The sequence below is a fragment of the Narcine bancroftii genome, chromosome 5, assembly GCF_036971445.1.
Source record: "Narcine bancroftii isolate sNarBan1 chromosome 5, sNarBan1.hap1, whole genome shotgun sequence".
NCBI classification, from domain to species: Eukaryota; Metazoa; Chordata; class Chondrichthyes; order Torpediniformes; family Narcinidae; genus Narcine; species Narcine bancroftii.
In genome coordinates, this window is record NC_091473.1 from 71,394,772 (window position 1) to 71,417,335 (window position 22,564).

Here is a 22,564-nt window from a genome sequence, read left to right on the forward strand (position 1 = left end):
TTCTGCCATGGTCCAGTATGCTATCTGGTGTTTTCTGCATATGGGATCACTGTACTTTTAGCAGCCAGTAGAATAAGGAAAAAAGTGAGATAATGTGATTTAAGCAATATTAGTAGGAAAAAAATCTTCCTTTTAGGCTGCAAGAGGTAAATATTGATCCCACAGGTAGATATGTTCTGGTATACTGTCAGATATATTTGGAGCCCTGGACCCTACTGAATTTATATGCGCCCAATACAGGCGATGATAAATTCATAATAGATTTTTTTTAAATTGGCTGATGGTCATGGAAATATAATGGTGGACGGAGAGTTTAAATTCTGCCTGGATCTGGTTCTGAATAGATTGGGAAGGAAATATACCAGGACAAAGTCAGCTAAAGCTACCTTGGGACTAATGGAGGAGGTGAACTTAATGAATATCTGGAGAATGCTTCATCCAAGAGAGAAGGACTATTCCTTCTATTCAAGACAGCATGACTCTTACTCGAGGATAGATTTATTTTTGGTTTCAGCCCATTTGAATGCAAGGTGAAATTTTTATCAGATCACTCACCTCTTGTATTGACTATTGATATGCCAGATAAGATGGAGATGGCGCCTAAATATATTGCTGTTAAAAAGGTCAGATTTTTGTAACTTTATTTGGACCCAAATAACATTCTGTGAGATCAACTGTAATTCCATTGTGGATAATTTTCTTTGATGGGACACATTAAAAGCATATTTGAGAGGTCAAATAATTAGCTATGCCTCTAAGATTTTTTTTTTAAAGTATACAAGGGAGGTAGAAGAATTGGAAAAGGAGATTATAGTTTTTGAAACAGACCTTCAATGAGTGGCCTCTGAGGATAAACAGATGGTTAATTAATAAAAATCTCAAATATAAGACAATATAATGGGAAAAATAATAACAAGATCTAAACAGAAATAATATGAACTAGTGGAAAGAGACCTTAAGGTCCTCTCCTGGCAGTTAAAGCAGGATAAGCCTCCAGAACAATAAATGCAATTAAGCTAAACTTAGGCAGGATCTCTTACAAACCAGAGGATATAAAAGAAGCATTCAAGCAATTTTATGCTAATTTATATAAATCTCAATTGGTGGGGGATTTGAATAAAATTGAGAGTTTCCTGTCACAGTTGGATCTCCCAAATTTGAATTTAGAAGAAAGGAAGGGGTTGAGATAGGGGAAGCATTTGCCTCCTTGCAAATTAATTAATCCCTAGGTGAGGATGGATTTCCACTGGAAATTTATAAAGAATTTAAAGATTTATTAATATCTGTGTTTAAACAGTGGTGACCCACACTCTCTTAGAGTCCTTTGTGACAGCAGTTATTGTGATAATTCCCAAAGAAGATAGAGATCCATTGAAACTTCATCTTATCGACCCAATATGGCACTATGCCACAATGAGCAATGGAGGATGGCTATGTTGAGCGAGAAGTGTGAAAGAAACAAACTGAGTCTAGCAGTGCAAATGTCTTTGTTCAAAAACCTAAAAAGAAACCTCCCACGTCACTTCCGACGCACTAGACTTGCTGTTCTAAGAAGGTCATGTAGTTTTGCAAGCAGAGAGAGGAGTGTGTATGTGTGTGTGTGTGTGTGTGAGAGAGAGTGAGAGAGAGACAGAGAGAGAGAGACAGAGATCAGTTCTACAGTGTTACAGCCAGCAACAGCTTCTGACACTGGAACAGGTCAAGCTGGTAGCTTGTGGAAAACTCCATTTGGAAGATGGGTTGTGAGCTCTAGTTCAACCTGGTAAAAGCCCTTGTGCAAAAGGAGAGGACTGGCTGTCTAATGTTTCATGTGGAATAAGAGAAACTAAAAGGAACTCTGTAGTGACCTGGAAAACCTTGACGGGGCAAGTTTCATCAGCAAGATGCTGAAGTGGCTGATGTAAGTACATCAGTTGTGGATGTCCTGGAACAACAAATCTCTCTCTGAAAACCAACAAGAACCATTTACCTTTCAAGCACCAAAGCCTGGTGAACTTTATAAATGTTAAATTCTGTGCATGATATAAGAATTTCCTGCAACCAGTGAACTTGGAGGAATGAGAAGTGAGATTGGACTTTGAACCAAAGAACCTTTCTGAACTTACACGCACATTACATACATGTGCACTTAGAATTAGAAGGGGGTTAAATTAGGTTAGTTAAGTCAATAGTGATAAGTTAAAGTGTGATTGTGTTTTCATGTTTAAAGATAATTAAAAACAACTTTCAAGAAACCATTTATCTTAGTGAATATCTATTGCTGCTGAGTTTATGGGTCCTGAAGGCTCATAACACTGTTGAAAACTGCAGTGTGATGATGGAAGGTAATTTTAATAATATTCTGGCAAATTTGTGACTAGAGTACATTACAGAGTTCAGGTGTAGAGTTGGCAATTTTGCCATCCTGAGGGAAAAAATCTGAAAAGTTTTGGAGTTGACCAGTCATCGTCCTTTAACAAACCATCGTCCACTAACAACCATGTGCACAGAGGAAATCTGCGCCCAGCAATGGTTGTGATACCGCAGCCACAGTAAATGTCCATTTGAAATGGCTGGCACCAAATTATAACAAAATGCTGCTGTTGTTGGCTGTTTTGAGATCTGGTCCAGCCTTTTTTGTCCTAGTATCATGGCCTGAGGGAGCGAGGATATTGATCCTGACGCTAGGAACCTGCGCCCAAATTGTCTGTCCCAGACATACAGGAGGCTATCCCGGTGGGCAGCTGCCATAGCCATTAGCCCATTTGTTTCCCAGAAATGAGCATGGTGGTCAGCATCTGCGGGCCCCGAATCCGCACCTTTGGTGGTGGAAACACGAACCAAAATTGTCGTCGTCACTGATCATTGGCGCTGCCAGTCTTGTCACTGAGGTAACCCAGTACTAATTTCAGCACTGGTGTGCCTTGTTGCTTTGCACACCCGAGAATGTCTGCATATGCGCCTACCCCTTGTGGATCTGTGAAGTCCTCATTCGATAGGAGGAGGCCAATATCTTTGGGCATCTGCTCTCGAAAGATTTGTTCAAAAAGCAGACAAGGTCTATGGCCACCTACCAGCGTCAGCATATCACTCATCAATGCTGATGGCATGCGGTCACCCAAACTGTCCATATGGAGCAAACGCGCGGTCCGTTTGTGGCATGATAGGCAGAATATCTCCAATAACAGGGCCTTGAGTGCTTCATACCTGTTGTTTTCCAGAGGCTGCTATAGTAAATTGACTATTCAAACCTGCTTTTATTTTTGGTTGAGCACAGCCACCACATGGTAATACTTGGTTTCATCTGCAAGAATGTTCTGAACCTGGAATTGGGCCTTTGCCTGCTGAAACCATACCAGTGGCTGAATTGTCCAGAACACTGGCAGCTTCAGCGAAACTGCATTAACATCGTTCATTATTTCTTTGGGTTCAAAAAACTTTTAAACCTTTGGGGTCACCAATAAGGCAGTGTGCCACAATGAGCAATGGAGGTTGGCTATGTTGAGCGAGAAGTGTGAAAGAAGCGAGCCAAGTCCAACAATGTCTCAGTGCAAACACCTTTCCTCAAAAACCAAAAGACCTGTGATTCGCACACCCACGCCCTTTCCCTTTAAACCTGCGTCCAGCAGGGCTTCCAGTGCGAGGCTCACCCCACATCTAGATGCTGTTGGTTGCCTTCCTATCCATGATTCTGGAGTAATTTGCTCGCTGCGTAGGTGAGCCACGTTGTGTAAATGCAACACTACACCATATCACTTTTGAATATAGACTATAAAATTATTGCCAAAGCCTTGGGAAATAGATTGGCAACTTATTTGCCTAAATTAATAAGTACTGATCAAACTGGCTTTGTGCAGGGGAGGGAATCGGTGGTCAATGTATGCAGATTGCTCAGTACTATATATTGGTGCAAACAAGAGAAAGCCTTTGAAAGACTGGTGTGAGGTTTTTTATTTAAAGTGTTGGAAAAATTTGGACTAGGACAAACATTTATCAATTGGGTTAGAGCTCTATATCTGACCCTAAAGCTAAAGTAATAACTAATGGTCAAATTTCATCAGCACTCCCACTGTCCAAATCTTGCAGAAAAGGTTGTCCATTATCTCCAGCTCTTTTCTTCCTGGCTATTGAACCATTAGTGGAATCTATCTGTCTGGATCCAGACTTAAAGGGTTTCAGGATCAATCAGGAAAAACATAAGATATCCAACAGAACCAGTTAACTCGTTCCCAAGATTGCAGTCGGGATTATATCAAGTTATAAAATCAGTTGGGACAAGAGTGAAGTTATGCCACTTATGGCTGGGAATTATTAACAAATTAAAAGAAATTTTCAATTTAAATGGCCATTCAATGGGATTAAACATTTAGGTATCAAGATAGAATTTATACAAGTTGAATGATCTTCCCTTCAGAAAATTGAGGATGATCTTAATAAATGAGTGACCCTCCCAATAACTTTGTTTGGAAGAGTCAGCTGTATTAAAATGAATGTGCTGGCTCGAGACCAATATTTTTTTTTCCAAAGTTTGCCTGTTCCTACACCTCAGAGATTCTTTCAAATCAGCAGAAAGTTTGTATGGAAAGGTATACCTTCCAGAATCTCTATTGATAAATTAACTTGGAATTATGAATTGATAGGATCAATGTACTCCCAGATTTCAAAAAAATATTTTTGGCAACCCAATTTTGATGGAAGCGACGAGTCTTCATCCATAAAATTGGAGCTGCAGAAAGTTGGTGAGAGGATAGCAGAAAACTTTATATATAATGGGAATTCTAAATTATCATCCAGTCCTAAGGAGGCCCCCTATTAAAGCAGATAATTACAATTGTGATGTAATATTTGGGAATGTTTTTAGGAGATAAATTGGTAAAATTAGAGTAGGTTACAAACATATACACACATTTAAAATACTGAAGAATTCCTATTCAGTGACTTCACAGAAACTATGGAGAATGCTGTGCACATTTCACAAGTAGGTGCTAATTGAAATGATGTCATGTATGAATGGAGTGTGGTCTTTAAAGCAACAAGCAGTAGACACTCTGGCTGTGGATACCTCTTTGCAAGGGTTTTGACAGAATGCACAAAAGGTCATTCCTGGGTTCTTGTTTACCAAAAAACAACAGATTGACCAAGAAGACTGACTCCTATTGTTTTCTGGAGAAGGCGGGGGGTTTTCACATGAGAGAGGGAAGGACATGTGGCTGGCAGTTGGAATCTCAGATGAAGAGAGAGAGATACAGCTGATCAGTGTCAGCAGGAGAAGCTTGTTGGAACTGAAACAGAAGCTCCAGAGTGGCAGATGGCTGGAAGTGTTATCTGTCTCATGCTTCTCTTGGAATAAAGGAAACACAAAGGAACTCTGTGGTAGCCTGAAAGAAAGAGCTTATCATCTGAAGAACCCTGATGGGGAAAGTTTCATCAGCAAGACATTGAGGTGACTAATGTTGGTACCTCAGTTGTGGAAATCCTGGAACAACACATATATCTCTCTGAAAACCTACAAAGAACCTTCCAGAGCAGTAAACATTTACCTTTTGAGCACCAAAACCTGGTGAACTTTATACATGTTAAATTCTGTGCACAGGATAAGAATTACTTGCAACCAGAAAACTTGGAAGAAGGAGAAGTGAGATTGAACTGTGAACCAAAGAACTTTTCTTAAATTTACACACACATTACATACACATGCGTTTAGAATTAGAAGTGGGTTAAGTTGGGTTAGTTTTAGTTAATAGAAATAAGTTAAAGTTTGATTCTGTTTTCATGTTTAAAGGTAATTAAAACAACTTTTGTTTAAGTAACTACTTGTTTTGGTGAATGTCTATTACTGCTGGGTTTTGGGGTCCTTTGGGCTCGTAACACAATGTGGTCAAATTGGGGACAAGGGGGAGGTCTTTCACCTAAAACACCCGTGGCTCAAAATGTTAATTCCATTAATTATTGATAATAAAATCCTTGAGACTTGGACCCAGAGAGGGGTCAAGTGTATTGAGGATTGTTATGAGCAGGGACAATTTATGACATTTGAGCAAATTAGGAATAAATATGGAGTTTTAAATACTCCTTTTTTTTCTGGTATTTTCAGTTAAGATCTTATTTAAGGGACAAATTAGTTCCAGCACTAACCTTACGCAGTGTAGCGAAATAGAGACTCTGATTGAAAGGGGAGCACAAAAAAATTATTTCAAAAATGTATTCCATACTTCAGACAGGAACCCCTTAAAAAGGGCTTGATAAATTAAGACAAAGGTGGGAATCAGATTTGGGTATAGAAATTGATCCATTTTGCTTGCCCGACTTACATTGGGACAGCAGGTTAACACGATTATGTATCAGTTGGTGCAATATAACTTATTGCATCAACCATACCTTAATCCACAAAAGGTACATAAATTCAAATCAGAAATATCAGACCAATGTTTTTGATGTGGTCAAAAAATATTTTCTTGCCAGGAAATGCATAGCAGTTACTTGGAAATCTGATTCCCAATTAAGTTTAGCCCACTGAAAGATGGAAATGCATCATTGTGTTCCCTTGGAGAAGATCACCTATAACCTCAGAAACAGGTATGATATATTTTCAATAATCTAGAATTCATACCTCAGGTTCTTCGGGATAAATCTTTAATGATGCCCCTTCTGACTCTTCTCGGTGCTCACAGTGCTGAAGACCCTAGATAAGTCAGGTTATATGTTCTTTGATGGGAGTGGGGTTTATCCTAGGTGAAGCCCATCTTTTTTCTTAATTTCTCTTCTTTTTCTTTCTTCTTGTTTCTTCGTGGGTGGGAGGGTTTCTCTTATTTTGTTCTTTATATTATCTTTTTCTCCCTTTGGTTCAACATGGACATTAAATTAGCATTTTTGTGGTATTGTAATTTTTCTTTATATTAATTTAATCAGATGTTGACTCTTTTTCTAATTTTTCAAGAGAAAATAATAATAAAAAAGATAATGTGATTTATGAACTTAAACTGGGAAGCATAATTGGTGTAGTGGTTAGTCTTTCTTTCTTTCTTTGGCTTGGCTTCGCGGACGAAGATTTATGGAGGGGTAAATGTCCACGTCAGCTGCAGGCTCGTTTGTGGCTGACAAGTCCGATGCGGGACAGGCAGACACGATTGCAGCGGTTGCAGGGGAAAATTTGTTGGTTGGGGTTGGGTGTTGGGTTTTTCCTTCTTTGTCTTTTGTCAGTGAGGTGGGCTCTGCGGTCTTCTTCAAAGGAGGTTGCTGCCCGCCGAATTGTGCCAGCAACCTAAGTTCTAATATGTAAGTAGTTTGTATATTCTCCCCGTGTCTGTGTGGGTTTCCTCTGGGTCTTCTGGTTTCCTCTGTGTTCTCTGGTTTCCTCCAGGTGCTTCAGTTTCCTCCGCATTCCAAAGACATACGGAGTTTGTAGGTTAATTGGTCACGTGGATGTATTTGGCCAGTGTGTGCTTGTGGGCTGGAATGGTCTGTTACTGGGCTGCATCTGAAGCTAAATTGAAAATTAAGAACAGAAAATGCAAAATGCTGGAAAATCTCACTAGGCCAGGTAGCATCTGGGGAAAGAAAATCAGATAACATATCACATGAAGAAAAAAAGAGAAAGAAGTTGTTAGAGTGAAAGTTGGGCAAAACCAAAAAAAAATTCTCTCATAGTAATCGATAGGATAAGATATGATAGTTGTGTAATTTGTTGTTGTGGTGGTTCTGGTATCAGTTGTTCAATTGCCTTATATGTCTCATCCTGGGTGAGGACCTCATCCAGCTCTAGCCTTAGGGGCTGTTGAGGGAGCTGGAGCAGGGCGGAATCTTGGACTGAGCGGTTGGGACTGAAAAGAGATTGGAAGTGTTCTGACCATCGGTTGAGGATGGAGATCTTGTCGCTGAGGAGGACTTTGCCGTCTGAGCTGCGCAGCGGGCTTTGGACTTGGGGTGAGGGGCCGTACACAGCCTTTAGAGCCTCGTAGAAACCCCTGAAGTCGCCAATGTCCGCGCAAAGCAGCAGGTATGGATGGAATCCCCCCAGAGGTCTGGAAGGCTGGCGGCAAAACTCTGCATGCCAAACTGCATGAATTTTTCAAGCTTTGTTGGGACCAAGGAAAACTGCCTTAGACCTTCGTGATGCCACCATCATCACACTGTACAAAAACAAAGGCGAGAAATCAGACTGCTCAAACTACAGGGGAATCACGCTGCTCTCCATTGCAGGCAAAATCTTCGCTAGGATTCTCCTAAATAAAATAATACCTAGTGTCGCCGAGAATATTCTCCCAGAATCACAGTGCGACTTTCGCGCAAACAGAGGAACTACTGACATGGTCTTTGCCCTCAGACAGCTCCAAGAAAAGTGCAGAGAACAAAACAAAGGACTCTACATCACCTTTGTTGACCTCACCAAAGCCTTCGACACCGTGAGCAGGAAAGGGCTCTGGCAAATACTAGAGCGCATCGGATGCCCCCAAAGTTCCTCAACATGATTATCCAACTGCACGAAAACCAACAAGGTCCGGTCAGATACAGAAATGAGCTCTCCGAACCCTTCTCCATTAACAATGGCGTGAAGCAAGGCTGTGTTCTCGCACCAACCCTCTTTTCAATCTTCTTCAGCATGATGCTGAACCAAGCCATGAAAGACCTCAACAATGAAGACGTTGTTTACATCCGGTACCGCACGGATGGCAGTCTCTTCAATCTGAGGCGCCTGCAAGGTCACACCAAGACACAAGAGAAACTTGTCCGTGAACTACTCTTTGCAGACGATGCCGCTTTAGTTGCCCATTCAGAGCCAGCTCTTCAGCGCTTGACATCCTGTTTTGCGGAAACTGCCAAAATGTTTGGGCTGGAAGTCAGCCTGAAGAAAACTGAGGTCCTCCATCAGCCAGCTCCCCACCATGACTACCAGCCCCCCCCCCCACATCTCCATTGGGCACACAAAACTCAAAACGGTCAACCAGTTTACCTATCTCGGGTGCACCATTTCATCAGATGCAAGGATCGACAATGAGATAGACAACAGACTCGCCAAGGCAAATAGCGCCTTTGGAAGACTACACAAAAGAGTCTGGAAAAACAACCAACTGAAAAACCTCACAAAGATAAGCGTATACAGAGCCGTTCTCATACCCACACTCCTGTTCGGCTCCGAATCATGGGTCCTCTACCGGCATCACCTGCGGCTCCTAGAACGCTTCCACCAGCGTTGTCTCCGCTCCATCCTCAACATTCATTGGAGCGCTTTCATCCCTAACGTCGAAGTACTCGAGATGGCAGAGGTCGACAGCATCGAGTCCACGCTGCTGAAGATCCAGCTGCGCTGGGTGGGTCACGTCTCCAGAATGGAGGACCATCGCCTTCCCAAGATCGTGTTATATGGCGAGCCCTCCAATGGCCACCGTGACAGAGGTGCACCAAAGAAGAGGTAGAAGGACTCCCTAAAGAAATCTCTTGGTGCCTGCCACATTGACCACCGCCAGTGGGCTGATATCGCCTCAAACCGTGCATCTTGGCGCCTCACAGTTTGGCGGGCAGCAACCTCCTTTGAAGAAGACCGCAGAGCCCACCTCACTGACAAAAGGCAAAGGAGGAAAAACCCAACACCCAACTCCAACCCACCAATTTTCCCCTGCAGCCGCTGCAACCGTGTCTGCCTGTCCCGCAACGGACTTGTCAGCCACAAACGAGCCTGCAGCTGACGTGGACATTTACCCCCTCCATAAATCTTCGTCCGCGAAGCCAAGCCAAAGAGGTTCTGGTATACAGGGATATGATCAGCATACTCAGAGTGGAAAAAAGGATATCAGGTAGAAATGGTTCTGATGTTGACCCCAAGAATCTGGACTTTTTGAAAACTCTCAAACTTTTTAAATTTGCAAGCTTTTGTGTTTTTTATGCACGAGAAAAGATAATTTGGTAAGGATTGCATTGCTGCTGCGCGCGCGCACACACTCACAGAGTCAGGTATAGCTTTGCTTTATTGGGGCTGAAAGCCTGACTTTTATATCGTTGTGTTCCCGCCGTTTGCTAACGTCACCGCTCACATAACAATAGTGGGACTCTTGCATGTGGGTACATTCTTACATGACAATTCCTTCTTTGCGCACTTGGCGCTGGCCCTGGTGCACAGCCAACAGAGAGGATGGGGATGCTGGCCCCTGTGCTGCCTTTGCTTGCTGGGACCAGTGCTGCTGCGCAGTCTGCTGGCCCCTGTTGCGCTTGACCCCCAGACCGCCCGCCTGATTGCTGCGGCAATGTGGGGTTATTATTATTGGGTGCCCGCAGGCAACGTCTCTGTGGGATTTGGTGGTCTGCCTCTCCTACGTGGTGGTGGTGTCTCGACTGGGTGAGCCGGATCCAGGTGCACCACCCTTAACCTGTCCATAGTGAAGACCTCCATCTTGTCTCTGACCTCCAGTTCAAATGTGATGCCATTTTTGCGCATAATCCGGAATGGACCATTGTACAGCCTCTGTTGTGGTGGATGGTGTGGGCCCCTGCGAATGAAAACATAATCATAGTCCTGCAGGTCTTTGGGTATGTTGGCCCTCATTTGTCTGTGTCTGGTCGGTGGAGTCAAGGCTAGGTTGCCAACATGTTCTCATAGCATGCGGAGGAGCACTGCTGTGTCATCTGGTTTCTTGTCCAAGGGTGGTGCGAATTCCCTGGGGACCACCAATGGGGTTCCGTAAATTAGCTCGGTGGACGAGGTGTTGAGATCCTCTCTAGATGCCGTGTGGATTCCTAGAAGTGCCCATGTAGTTCGTCTACCCAGCTGGATCCTTGTAGTCTGACCATGAGTGCAGACTTGAGCTGCCTGTGGAAACATTCCACACCCCGTTTGATTGCGGGTGATAGGCTGTAGCGTGATATAGCTGAGTGCCCCACAGGCTGGTAAGGTAAGACCATAAGCTGGAGGTGAATTGGGCCCCTCTGATGTAATGTAGGAGGGTATGCCGAACCGTGCCACCCAGGAGGAGATGAGGGCCCTGGCACATGAGGTCGTGGAGGTGTCCACTATTGGGACTGCTTCTGGCCACCTGGTGAAAGGATCAACCATTGTGAACAGGTAGCGGAACCCCTGGGATACTGGTAGGGGTCCCACGATGTCTACGTGGATGTGGTCAAACCTTTGCTCCACGGGCTTGAAGTGCTGTGATGGGACTCTGGTATGCCGCTGCACCTTGGCTGTTTGACACTGCATGCACGCCTTTGCCCACCCGCTGACCTGTTTCCAGAGACCAGGCCACACATATTTGCTGGCCATCAGTTGGACCGTGGTCTGGATGGAAAAGTGAGCCAGGGCCGTGGATGAAATAGAAAGTCTGTTATTTCCAAGCCGCTGGAATGATGGGTCTGACCTGTCCGGTGGCCACGTCGCACAGGAGGCTGGTGTTACCTGAGCTGACTGGGATGTTCTGTATTTGTAGTCCCGAGATGGCCGTCCTGACTGGTGCATCTCCACGTCGTCTTGCTGCACCATCGCCAGCTCCACAAAGTCCATCCCTTCAATAATAGCGCGTGGATTTTCTGTCTGGATAAGGCATATGCCACCACGTACTCCTTGCCTGAGACGTGTCACACATCTGTGGTATATTCAGAGATGTTTGATAGATGGCGCTGTTGGCGATCTGACAAGGGGTCCGAGAATTTGGCCATGGCGAAGGTAAAGGGTTTGTGGTCGGTGAAGGCTGTGAATATCCTGCCTTTGAGGAAGTACCGGAAGTGCTGGATAGCTAAATACAGCGTCAGTAGCTCCAGAGGCCACAGATAATTGCTGAAGAAAGCCAGCGGTCACCAGCTCCCTTCGATCTGCTGCTCCAGCACACTGTCGATCGCCATGCCTGAGATGTCAGCAGTCAGGGCCATTGGAATGTCGGCCCTGGGGTGTGCTAAAAGACCAGTGCCTGCCAGGGCTTCCTTGGCTTACTTGAAGGATTCTGCCAACTCTTGTCCCATATTATGTCCTTGGGCTTACTCCCCATCTGGACAAACAAGAGTTACATGATTCCAGCAGTTGAGAGGATGAACCTGAGATAAAAGTTGACCATTCCAACAAACTCTTGCAGGCCGCTGGTCGTTCAGAACCTAGCAAACTTTCAGATGGCCTCCACCTTGCTGGGTAGTGGCGTGGCCCCTTCCTTAGTTATCCTACAGCCCAAGAAGTCGATAGACTCCAACCTGAACTGGCATTTGGCTGGGTTGATCGTTAGTCCAAACTCACTCAGCCGGGTGTAGAAATTGCAGAGGTGAACCAAGTGTTCTTGCTGGTCTTTGCTCACCAGGAGGATATCATCCAGGTAGACAAAGGTTCCATCCAGGTCTCGGCCCACCACGTCCATCAGCTGCTGGAAGGTTTGCGCGGCATTCTTTAGCCTGAATGGCATGCTCAAGAACATGAATAGGCCAAGCAAGGTGATGATGGTGGTCCTGGGGATCTCATCAGGGTGTATGGGGATTTGATGGTATCCCCACAGGAGGTCCGCTTTTGAGAAGAATTTTGCCCCGTGCAGATTGGCTGCAAAGTCTTGGATGTGCGGCACGCGGTAAAAATCTGGTGTGGTGGCCTCGTTGAGACAGCCACATGGTCTCCAGTTCCCAGTGGCCTTGGGCACCATGTACAGGGGAGAAGTCCTTGGGCTGTCTGACTGCCGCTCTATGCCCAGTTCTTCCATCTTCTTGAACTCCTCCTTTGCTGGTTGAAGCTTCTCTGGCGGAGTTGTCTTGCTCATGCATGGAGTGGTGGGCCTTGGCTAAGGATGTGGTACCTCACGCCATGCCAGGGCATCTCTGTGGTGAACTGGGGGGGTAAAAACACTGCCGATTGCTGTGCCTGAGATGTCTGTAGTCAGGGGCATTGGAATGTCGGCCCTGGGGTGTGCTAAAATCCTCTGCGAGGATCTTGGCATATTCATCCATGGATCACTGCACTGAGCTGAGGTGGGGAGCTGGGAGCCTGGCATCCTTGAGGGGGAACAGCTTGGAAAATCTGTGCGTGGACCAGTCTCCGACCTTTCAGGTCCACCAGCAGGCTGTGGGCATGGAGGAGCGGCTGCTCCACTGCTGCCAACATGAACACCCATGAAAAGAGGCTGCCATAGGTCCTGATGGTGCTGCTGTTGGCAGCACTCAGTGTGGGACCTACTTGTCTGTTTCTGGTGTCCTTTTCCGATGGGGGTAGGACATTGACCTCTGCCCCCATGTCCATGAGGAGCCATCGTCCAGACTGACAGTCCTTCACGTACAGGCGGCTGTCTTGTTGGCCAGCTGTCCTGGTCATCAGTGGCGGCTGGTTCTGGTGTTTCCCTGGAACATTCATGAGGGTCGGCATCGACAGGGTCCGGAGCCCCATCGCTGGTGGTAAAAGCACCACTGGTTGTTGGGCTCACCTCCCTTGTGGGAATGCTGTTCTCTCGGTGAGTTAATCCAGTTCTGGCCAGGGAGTTTGGCGATAAGCCCCACTGATCCCAAGCACTCTCCTTTCTGTTTCCAGAGGATGTTCACTCCTGCTGCAACCTTCCGAGGGTTACTGAAATCAGCATCCGCCAGGAGCAGTTAAATGTCTTCAGGTAGTTGCTCTAAGAAGCCTGCTCAAACATTATGCAGGGTTCATGTTTTCCATTGAGGGCTAGCATGCTGTTCATCATGGTCGATGGAAACCTGTCCCCTAGCCTATCAAAGTGGAGCCGACGTGCTCCTCTCTCACGCCTTGAAAGCCCAAAGGTTTTGATTAAGAAGAGCCTTGAAAGTGGTGTAGGCACCTTCCGATGGGAGCTCCTGGATGAAATTGGCCACCCGGCTCGCCGTGTCCTGGTCCAGGATGCTTGCCACGTGGTAGTACTGGGTGGTCTCTGCTGTGATCTGGCGGATATGAAACTGTGCCTCAGCCTGATCAGGCCACACACGTGGCCAATTTGTCCAGAAGGCGAGCAGCTTCAGGGTGACTGCATGGACTGTCGTTTCACTCATCTTTGTGGTTTAGATGCCATCTAAATCGTCAGGGTCACCAATTGTAGCTGTGCGCTACTCGAAGTAGACACACACACACATGTAGTCAGGTATAGCTCTGCTTTATTGGGACTGAAAGCCTGACATTGATATCGTTCATGTTCCCGCCATTTTCCCTGTTTGCTAACGTCGCAGCTCACGTAAACAATAGCAGGGCTCCTGCGCACGGGTACATTCTTACATGACAATGCCTTCTTCCCCGCGCGGTTGTCCCTTTCTGTTAACTGTGCAGTGGGGGCCAGTGTCATGTTGGTGATGCTGACCTCTATGCTGCCTGAGCCACCTGACTGCCGGTTCACTTGCTGGGGCCAGTGCTGGATCTGCTGGACCCTGGTTGCGCTCGCCGCCCAGAGCACTGGCCTGATTACTGCTCCGCCACATTAATTCCACTTAAAGCAGTGTATGCATGCATGCATAAGTGCCACTGATGCGAAGCACCATTTTTTTTTAAACTGCCCATTTTGAGAAATTAAGCATGCTGTATTTGCTAATGAATTAACTCGCAGAATGCACCTGCTCATCTCTTCCTTTTTCCTCCTTAAATTTTGAAGTGTGAAAGTAATGGTCAAGAATCCAAATATGTGGACCCAAGCAGTCCGGATTTTTGGACCTGCTATATTTATAGGGTCAATCTAACGGATGTGCTGTCTGCTGCACATTAACTTGCCAACAGACTTCTGTGAAGACTGATCCGTTTTGCATCATCAAACACTCTGCTGCAATCTTGATAGTCGGATTAGAGCCACTAAGTCTTCTTCTCAGACGGTTTCACTCCAGATTTGTAGGTTGTGAAATGGCCAACGAGGAAATTGCAGATTGTTACCCAGACAGGGCAGAGGGGTGGCTGGTGAGATTCACCTACCTTATAAGAAACCGAAAATCCACCCAAAGTATTTGATTTTTGCCTTCAGGTCTCCTTCTGGTGCTTTATGTCTCATGTGATTTGATAACACCTGTGAAATGTCGGGGATGTTTTACTACAATAAAGATGTCACATTAATGCAAGTTTTTTTGGATCTGACCACAATTCCATCTTGGCTTCTGCTGTATTCTTAGCTCCAACCTGTCATGATAATGAATATGTATGAGATGTACCGGAAGTCACGTGGTATGAGAGAGAGAGTTAAGAACACAAGCAGGAGAACAAAGGAAACGGGAAAATAAAGCCACTGAGAAGTTTACCTGATAAAACTTGTGTTTAATGTTTTATTAACTTCACATTTCGGGCCACAAATGTGACATTGGTGACGAGGATGAAAGAAGCTTGAAAAAAATTAAAGACTAAACAAGATTACAGAGGATTACAGACAACTTCAAGGTGATAAGAATTTTCTCTGTGACTCAGTACTTTTGGGGCTTGAATATTTCCTCATGGCTGGTGCAAACTGTGACTTTCTAACACATAGTGGAATTGCTCATTTTGACCCAACAGGTGATGCAAGCACTGTAAGTGTGAAGTGGAAGGCATGGCTGGGAGAATTTGAATCCTACGCCGACAGTCGTGGCCTATTTCTAGATACCGGTACAGTTGAACAAAAAGCGCAGAGAAGGGCGTTACTTCTTTTCACTGCTGGACCTGCAGTTCGGGAAACATTTAAGACACTTTTGATTACTGGAAGAAAGGATGAATACCGGAAAGCGGTAGATGCATTAAATGCACACTATGTAGTGACACCGAATGCTACATTTCAACGCCATTTGTTTCGGAGAACGAGACAAGAAGATGGCCAGACAATTGCTCAGTACGTGACGAGACTACGCCAGCTAGCTGTTGGATGCAATTACATGCCAGCTGATTTGGACAACCAATTATTGGATCAAGTCGAACAGCACTGTAGATCAGATAAACTCAGAAGACGTCTACTGGAAAGAGGGAATGAGTTGGAACTCACCGATACTTTAACCATTGCTGCTGCATTAGAGGCTGTTGAAGGGCAATTTCATACCATGAACCTGAAAGACAACTCAAGCCAGCAAATTAAGAGGCTCTCACATCGCCATAATCAGCCAAGATATACGTCGACACAGGACGTGGAGTGTTATCGATGTGGAAACCGAGGTCACTTTGGAAAAGACCCATATTGCCCGGCCAAAGGCAAAGTTTGCAGAAAGTGTGGAGGTAAGGACCACTTTGCAAAGAAGTGCAAAAGCAAGTCCAATGCAGACCAGAAGAGGAAGAGTACAACTTCCAAAGGCAAAGCCTGGGGGAAAGGAAAGTATCCTGGAAAGAAAGATACCATTCGCCAGATAGACGGTGACAATGATGATACCCAGGAGGGACAGAGTTGTTACCAATTTACGTTGAATGAAGTACATCATGAGAAAGTCCCAGTGATCATTGGTGGAGTGACAGTGCAGGTCATTGTAGACTCAGGCAGTGACAGTAATGTGATTGATCGACATTTATGGGAGAAGTTGAAAGGGAAAAAGATAATCTGTACCTCAAAGAAGTGTTCCAAGAAACTGTATCCATACACAGCAACCAAGCCATTGCAGACCATTGGATGTTTTACTGCAACTGTTGAAGCTGGAGATAAGTACACCGAAGCAGAGTTTATGGTCATAGAAGAGAGGGGAGAACCATTGCTGAGTAGAAGCACAGCGCAAGACCTGGCAATACTTCATATTGGAGCTTGTGTCAATTCAATTCAGTCATACGAGGATATGAAGCAAGAATTCCCCGCAGTCTTCCAAGGAGTAGGAAAGCTGAAAGGTCGACAATTGAAGCTAGCGGTAGATGAAACGGTCAAACCTAAGGCACAACCAATGCGCCGAACTCCGTTTGGACTTCGTGGGAAAGTCGAAGCCAAAATGAAAGAATTGATCGAACAAGACATTATTGAACCGGTGGAACATTCGACACAATGGGTCAGCCCAGTAGTGATTGTGCCCAAACCAAAGGGTGACATAAGACTATGTGTTGACATGAGAATGGCCAATGAAGCTATAATTAGAGAATGACACCCTATATCAACAGTGGAGGAAATACTTCAAGAACTAACTACCAGCAAGGTATTCTCAAAAATTGATCTGAAATGGGGCTATCATCAATTAGAGCTGGATCCAGGTTCCCGAGATGTGACAACATTTGTGACTCACTGTGGATTGTATCGTTACAAGAGACTATCATTTGGAATTAATGCAGCTTCGGAGATCTACCAGTATGAAATCCATCGAGTGATTCAAGGCATTCCTGGAGTTGTCAACATTTCTGACGACATCATAGTCCATGCACCAACGAAGGAAGAGCATGACAAACGGTTGAGGCGTGTACTATCTAGACTACAGGAGGCAGGCCTTACCGTGAATGGAAACAAGTGCCAGTTCGGTGTGTCAGAAATGGACTTCATGGGACACAGACTTACACGGGAAGGACTAAACCCTGCAGAGGCCAAGGTGAAAGCTATTGAAGAGGCACGTGCACCTCAGAACGCAACAGAGGTGAGGAGTTTCCTGGGATTGGTCAATTTTTGTGCAAAGTTCATTCCTAATTTCGCTACAGTGGCAGAACCACTAAGGAAACTAACCAGGAAAGGAATACCATTTCATTTTGGATCTGAGCAGAAGAAAGCGTTCACAGCGCTGAAGCAAAGCCTGACAGATGCAAAAACTCTTGGATATTACGATCCGGCGGCATCAACCAAAGTCATAGCGGATGCCAGCCCGGTTGGTTTAGGAGCCGTGTTGGTCCAGATGCATGATAGAGGACCAAGAATCATTGCCTATGCCAGCAGATCGTTATCAGATTTGGAAAGAAGATACTCTCAGATAGAGAAAGAAGCACTCGGACTTGTATGGGCCTGTGAGAGATTCCATGCATATTTATACGGCATTGAATTTGAACTCATCACAGATCATAAGCCATTAGAGGTGATCTATGCACCTAGATCCAAATCATGTGCCAGAATAGAGAGATGGGTACTCAGACTACAACCCTACAAATATAAAGTAATCCACATTGCAGGGAAAGCAAACATTGCAGATCCACTGTCCAGATTGGTGAAGGATGGAGGTCCACAATCCAAGGCAGAAATGGGAACAGAAACAGAGAGCTTTGTACGCTTCGTAGTTATTCAGTCGACACCGAAAGCTGTGACTACGAAGGAAGTCGAGAGAGAATCCGAACGTGATCCAGAACTCAAGGAAGTAAGAGAATGCACACAGAGTGGACAATGGGACAAGTGTACTCACAAGGCTTACATTCCCATTAGAGACGAACTTTGTTGCATCAGACAGTGTGTATTAAGAGGTTGCAGATTGGTGATACCGCAAAGATTGAGACCGAAGATCGTATCCTTAGCGCATGAAGGACACCTAGGCATTGTTGGTACCAAGCAAAACCTCAGGACCAAGGTATGGTGGCCAGGTTGTGATAAGGATGCAGAGAAATTTGTTAAAACTTGTCATGGATGTCAAATCACAAGTAGGAGTAATCCGCCAGAACCGATCCGGAGTACGCAACTCCCGACAGGACCATGGATCGACGTAGCTGTTGATTTTCTTGGACCTTTACCGACGGGTGAATCAATTATGGTAGTGATAGATTACTACAGCAGATACTATGAGTACGTGGTGTTGAAGTCCACAACCACTGAAAAAACAATACAAGCGTTAGCAGAGATATTCGCAAGATATGGATTACCTGTTACATTATACTCTGACAATGGTCCACAATTCATTTCAGAGATATTTGCGGAATACATGAGGACCACAGGTATCCACCATCATAAAGTAACTCCGAAATGGCCACAAGCCAACGGAGAAGTAGAGAACAAAATCAGTCCATTGAAAAACGATTGAGGATTGCACACGCAGAAGGACAAAATTGGCGAGAAGCATTGCTATCTTATGTGGCTGTCTATCGAGCAATGCCTCATGCAACCACTGGAAAAAGTCCTGCAGAAGCATTTTTTGGGAAAAAAATCCGCACAAAAATGCCAGAAATAAAGGAAATCCGAGATGATCAGGAGATGAGGGACCACGATGCTGAAAATAAAGGTGCAGCAAAGCTGTACACAGATTCGAAACGTGGAGCCAAGTACTCAGACCTCATGCCAGGAGATAATGTTCTAGTGAGGCATGAAACTGGTGGTAAGCTAGACACACCTTATTACCATCAACCCTATACTGTCGTATCCAGAAGTGGCAGTATGGTGACAGTCAAGTCTCCGACTGGAGTCCTGTATAAGAGAAATGTATCAGGTGTAAAAAGGTACCAGTCCAGAGATATATTGAGCGAAGAGGTTGAAAGGCCAATACGAGATGCTGAAACTGAGAGACCTGATGATGTTCCAGAGGCAGTTACCAGCACTCCTGATGAAGTGACTAGAGCGCCAGAAACACCCGAAGCCGTGGTGAGCAGTATTGCCGACGCTGAGAGTGAACAACCGAGAAGCGACGACAATATCGCAGGCAGGCCGAAACGAAACTGGAAAGTGCCCAAACGATACGAAGACTTTGTGCCATAGTTTTAATAAGAACTTTGGGACAGTATTTTGATCTTATATCATAAAATGCATGTATGAGTGCTGAAGGAAGTAAATTTTATGTAGTTGAGTTATAGTATTACCATTAGTTACGATGTTTGTATGTTTCCGAGGGATATTGATAAGTGAAGGTAAAGTTTATTTCTGATTAAAGGAGGGATGTCATGATAATGAATATGTATGAGATTAACCGGAAGTCACGTGGTATGAGAGAGAGAGTTAAGAACACAAGCAGGAGAACAAAGGAAACGGGAAAATAAAGCCACTGAGAAGTTTACCTGATAAAACTTGTGTTTAATGTTTTATTAACTTCACATTTCGGGCCACAAATGTGACACAACCAACTTCAGATGCGAATTTTGAATCAAATTTAAATGTGTATTGTCACGTATTCAGCAATACAGCTTCAGAGTTCCTCCGGCAATTAATTTTTTTATTGCATTAAAAAGGATAATTTGTGGTGATTGGATTGCTGCTGTAAGAGAATTTTGTCAGGTACATATTGAGTGCCACAACAATTTGACCTAAAGCAGTGATGGCACCTCAGAAACTATCTTATCAGCAGTTAGGGACATCCCAGGTTTGTGGATACAATTTCTATATTGTGCAGAGATGCAATATATTCATAATAATCTACAGCATCTGCGGAAAGAGAAACACAATTCATGTTTCGGGTTGAAGACCCTTCATCAACTGCAGCACTTCCTGTTTTTATTTCAGATTTCACTGTTTGGAAACTATCCAACTCCAAGTTTGTTCCTTCTTTTTCGTGAAACTGAGTTGGGGAAAGCAATGAACATGGTGGTGTCTGGAGTGATTTTCCACTGCTGTTGCAGCTACTAAACATTTTTTATTTTCCAGCAATGCACTTCGGGTCATTGCACTTACTATTCATCTTACTCTGGGATCATTCAATCATTAATTATATTTTGCTATTTCATTTAAAAGCTAGCTGAATTGAAAGCCTAATTCTATCACGTTACATCACGGGATTTTCTTCTGTTAGGTTTAGATCATTGATTTTAGAAAGCCTCCTGCGACCAAGATTTTAAATACCTCTTAACCCATTGGGAAACTGCTCATATTTGCATGCTCAAGTTTTTCCATCCCACTTCTGGCAGCTGTTGTGACCTTTACATTCATTTTGAGTAGGAACTGGTGGGTAGAAATTGCACTCAAACATTTTCTTGTCTCTCTAGTTGGCTCCAGCCTACTTGTTCATTCTCCGATGAAGTCACTTCTAGCCTCACCCATATTCATCAGTTGTTTCCTTCACAGGAAATGGGTGGTTAGTGCCTTGTCATGAAATCACCTGAATTTTGGTGACCAAGCACTGATAGGGCTGATGGACATACACCTGTCTCCAGCTATCCTCTCTACTCGGTTTATGGTGCCTTTGCATCACAGTTCCAGAGACACAAGTTCAATCCTGATCACCATTGGTCATGTGGGTTTCCATCAGGTGCTCCAGTTTTCTTCCTTGTCCCAAAGATATGCAGGTTAGTAAGTTAATTGGCCACTATAAATTGGTCCTACAGTGTAAATGAATGGTAGTGTGTGGGGACAGTTGAGGGAAATATGAGTATTAATGTAAATGGGAGGTTGAGAGGCGGCATGGACTTGGCTTATGGAAGTGACTGTTTCCACTCTGCATCTCTCTGTGATTGCCTGATACCTGCCATTGATTATGCAACATGTTCTAGCCAATCATAAAGCAAATGCTCTTCATCAGCCAATTTTGACTATCAGTTGAAGAGACTTTTTTGATCACTTTGTGTCTTATTCTTCTTCTGAAGGAGAAAGGTTTGAAAAAGTCCAAAAAGGACACATGTAATGGACAAGATGATGGGTTATGTGGACCAAGCTGCTGGAGGAAGTGGCAGAAGCGGGCACATTTAAACAGGTTCATAGATTAGAGTGATATGGGCTGAACAGAGACAAATGTAACTAGCTTGGGTGGACAAGTTGATGAGCATGAGCAAGTTGGGCCAAATGGCCTCCTTCCATGGTATAAAACTTTCTGACTCTTCCAGGGTTGTATTTTTTAATCATCAAGCGATTATTTGCCAAGGTTGCTCAGTGCAATGAGCTGGAGTTAACTCCCTGATTTTTGGAGATTCCAGAGGTTTCCCAAATGGTTTGGAGCCCCACTGTTCATTGCACTTCACTGTGTCCAGGTCCTGTCCATTAATGTTTAAACTTGCAACCATGCAACTTTGTAGTGAGTTGGAGAAATCCTGAACCATTCGCTGTTCTAACCAAACTGGAGATTTGATATAAAGTGATGCAGTTGCTCTTAGAGGGATTGAAACATAATGATGTTTCTGAAATAATGAAGGCATGGTAAGTCTTTCTGATATTATATTTGTTTTCCATTCTTCTCATCTGTCTAAGATCTTCTGCAACCTCTGTTTCATCTCCACTACCTGCTCCTCCTCCTTTCTTCATATCATCTGCAAACTTGGCCACAAAACAATTCATTCCATAATCCAAATCATTAATAGACAACATAACAAAAAGCGGCCCCAACACCGACTCTCATGAAACACCACTAGCAACTTGCAGCCATTCAGAATATGATCCTTGTATTCCAATCGTCCAAACAACTGCAGAAAAGGCAATTGGGCTGGACGAGTAGGGAACTGCAAACATAACACGCTTCTGCCGAAAAAGGTGCAAGGATAAAAGAGGACATGCCGTTTAACCTCTGAAGTGAGGAAGCTTTTAGAAATCTTAATTAGTGGCAGAATTAGCAATCATTTAAAGAACCATAGATCGATTAGAGAAAGTCAGCATGGATTTCTCAAAGGCAGATCAAGTTTAAATGACTTGGTGGTGTTTTGGATTAAGTGGCAGAGAGAGAGAGACAGAAAAGAGGAAGTGCATTTGATGTGGTATGTGTGGGCTTCCAAATGATAGTTCATAAAGTATTGATCTCGTCATCAAGTTTGAAGCCTGTTCAACAAAAGGGCAGTGGAAGCCTGGATACAAAGCTGATAAAATGGTTGGAAACAGAGAAGGGAGTAAGTTGCTGTTTTTTGGACTGAAGGGAATTGCTAAGTGGAGTTGACTAGAGGTTTGTGCTGGGAGGACATCTTTTCATAATA

At 44.3% G+C, this 22,564-nt stretch overlaps 1 protein-coding gene across 1 annotated transcript in view; it reads left to right on the forward strand.

The window, feature by feature from the left end:
- Positions 1 to 22,564, forward strand: part of LOC138763516 (carboxyl-terminal PDZ ligand of neuronal nitric oxide synthase protein-like) — a 458,344-nt gene that overhangs the window by 295,846 nt on the left and 139,934 nt on the right. The window lies entirely within an intron of this gene.